The 3,438-nt window shown below is 26.7% G+C and overlaps 1 long non-coding RNA gene across 1 annotated transcript; it reads right to left on the minus strand.

Annotated features, from left to right (window-relative positions):
• Positions 1–918: 918 nt before the first annotated feature.
• On the minus strand, positions 919–3,221 carry LOC132936239 (uncharacterized). The gene is made up of 3 exons (XR_009663433.1): positions 2,909–3,221; positions 2,630–2,732; positions 919–1,574 (listed from the first exon to the last, which is right to left on the minus strand). It is a non-coding gene; the product is annotated as an uncharacterized LOC132936239 (long non-coding RNA).
• Between the last annotated feature and the right edge of the window lie 217 nt (positions 3,222–3,438).

Below are 3,438 nucleotides of genomic sequence, written 5' to 3' on the forward strand. Positions count from 1 at the left end.
CAAAAGGTTCTAAATCGATCAAATTTATATATTAGTTATTTGATAGCAATCTAAATAGCATTGTGGGGTAAATTACTTTAAAAAGTAATGAAATTATGTTACTCGTTACAACAAATATTTTATTTAAATTACATTTGCGTTACCTAAAATTATTTTTATTATGTTACATTACTTTTTTATTAATAAAGTAGTGCGTTACATATAACGTTAGTTTTTTTTATCATTTTTTTTTAACCATATTCAATTCATATGTATATATTTTACAATCATAGACCTAGTGATTATAGACCTATTATATTTTAGTATTATGTACAAATGTACAATCATCTCACCTATATAGTCATTAACTTTATAGTCGTAAGTCATAAATTATAATTTATTTTTATTTTGAAACCGAACTCTTTTCTTTCTGCTAATAAAGTGATAACATTTATTCCTGGAATGTTTAGTAATATTGTCAACTATTATCTGAATCAAAAATAAATATAATAATAGAAAAATTACGGAAAATTTGATCGTTTACATCAATATTGGAACTGCAGAACTGCAGTAAAATTAACTGCCTTGCCTACCACTGTCTTATCTATATCGGAAACAATAAAATTGTAGGTATTTTAGAACAATATTAAATATTTGATAGTGACAACACTTATAGGTTTGTTATTGAATAGTTTATTTGTTATATAGAATAATCAAAATTGTTATACAGAGATAAATTTACGATGATAACAATAAAAGTCATGGTTCTCAAAAATATTTTGTAAAACAGATAATTTTGTTAAATTTAAGTTTCACCGTATTACAAACATATAATTTAATATTTTAAAATAACAAAATACAAATAATTTCTACTTATTGTTATGGATGTAATAATAAATAGAAAAAATTTAAATTTCATAAAAAAAAATTTTAGTGAAAATACTCTATTAAAAATATAAAATTATAATGATCTAAACACAATAGAAATAAGAAAATAATAATTATACATATTTTAATTAAACAAGATAATAAATAAAACAGAAAGTAATATAAAAGTAATTTAAAAATTTAGTTAAGTAAATAAACACACATTTTTGTATAAAAATAAACATACAAAATATTACTAAAAGCAAAAAATGTACAAATTATTGGAAATAAAAGTATAAATAATAAGTGAACTCAAATTGGTGAAAATTACAGTTGTTTGTACTTGTTGAGAGGGGATCAGAATTAAGAACAGGAAAACCAGTGAAGAGTGAAAAGTAAATATAGAAATAGAAAATCGTTATGGTAAATAAGGTACCTAGATAGTATAATATAATATTTATATTCTGTAGCAAGTTCTGTTTTAAACATGCCTCTGTCGGTTCTAGAAATATTATAACCAAATACATATTGAATTGCACTCAGTGCTGGCAGAGGAAATCAATATTATCTTCATTGTCAACTTATTATTTCTTTGCTGGAGTTTTATGTGTAAATTGAGGTGTAATAGATGACTTTTTGTTTTGGTCATTGAAACCTTGATTAACAGTATGAGATGTGAATGTGGAATACTCATCTTATCCAACAATCGACGTTTTACTTCTGGGTATCTAAAAAGTTTGTACAATAAATTTATAATGAATAACAAAAAACATGATATTTTAAAACAAAAATTATTCATGTAATTTTTTTAATAAAATGTGTTCAAACTAACATGTTAAAATTAAAAATTAATAGTTAAAAAAAATAGTTATGAATCACAATAATATAGTTCTATAAAGATTTGTTATAGCGTGACAACATTTTAGATTCTGAACGGGTCGATGAATATTTAGAACAGCGGTTCTCAACCTGGGGTACGCGTACCCCTAGGAGTATGTGGCATGATCTCAAGGGGTACGCGAAAAAAAAAATGAGTAATGGCGGAAAAAGTGAAATTTAATGTAACTGAAATAGTTTGCTATTAACGAAATATTTAATAATTGTGTACTGATTACAAAGTAGAGTCTGCGATTTAATGTTATTAATGCGATAAAATTATATCGCTATAATATTTATATTCAAAATTGATATTTGGGGTACATGAAATAGTGGTGAGTGGTAATGGGGTACGTGAATGAAAAAACGTTGAGAACCACTGATTTAGAAGAATGTATTGATTTTACAATGGTGTGTATTTATTTTTATTTTTTGTGTCTGTGTACACAACTAGTACCCGGAATAATGCTTTAATTTTTAACTTTTCTAGTGGGAAAGTGAATCTAGTTGGAACAATAATCAAGAGTAACCTAACCTTTTTTATTAGAACTAGAGAAGGCTGAAATTATTGTTATGGATGTAGCGTATTTGCACAATTGTCTGAGGAAATGTGTATATTCAGATAACATATTATAAACACCACTGAAACTAATGGAGAATTAAAACAACGAAGCTGGCGAATCGAAAAGCAAAATAGAAACACATTAATTTTTCTGAGAAATGTACCGTGTAGATCAACATCGAACGCGTAAGACATTTTCGTTGATATTACAGTACAGGACGCATTTTGTGACAAGATAGTATGCTAAGCCCAATAGGTATTTGCATTATGATTTATACATTATACAACTTATTAGGTATTTATTTGATAACAATATGCGAATGTCTATATATTATCTATACTTACAGAACCTACTCAGTGTAGAATGTGGTGTATTTTTGTCCATAGAAAATGATTAAGATTTAAATGCGAACCATGATTATTGTATCCTCGTAAACTTGATCCCTGCCTTTAACAAAAAAAAATATACTATCAACAATTTTTATTGAAATAAATTATAATAAATTGGTAATATGGATAGGTACGTGTGATTTTGTAATTATTAATTTTTTTGTAATTGTTTGTAATCAAAAAAAATGTACCGCCTATATTATGTTAAACAGTAAGATATTGATTCAAAATTACCTGTTGCAGTTCAATTATGACTTCGTTTTATTTTCGACTTGTCTCTGCGAAATCGGATTTTTATGATCCTAAAACACATGTTTCTTACGAAACATTTCATTGTATTATAATGTTTGTTCATTGTTCCACTTAAAAATGTCTTTACTGCTTGATATTTATTGTATTAAAAAAAGTGTACAATGTAAACAATAAATGGAACTGCCACGTACAGATGTCAGATACAATGTTAAGCACAATGATTTACAAAAATAATTGGTGACGACTGTCGCCCGTAGATACTAGATTTATCAAAACACAGATATAGATAATAAACACGGACTAAGATATTGTATACCATCAAGATAAAGAATACACGTCATACCGAAAAGTGTATTTTTTATCTCGATGATAATATTATATAAATGGTCTGGTACGAGTCTGAAGTTGGCAATCAACATAGCCATTGATAAGGAATATCACATATTATAGGCCAGGGGTGGGCAACTGACGGCCCGCAAGCCTTTTTTATCTGGCCCGCGCTACATTTTTAA

This window comes from Metopolophium dirhodum, chromosome 1, assembly GCF_019925205.1.
Source record: "Metopolophium dirhodum isolate CAU chromosome 1, ASM1992520v1, whole genome shotgun sequence".
Taxonomy (NCBI): domain Eukaryota; kingdom Metazoa; phylum Arthropoda; class Insecta; order Hemiptera; family Aphididae; genus Metopolophium; species Metopolophium dirhodum.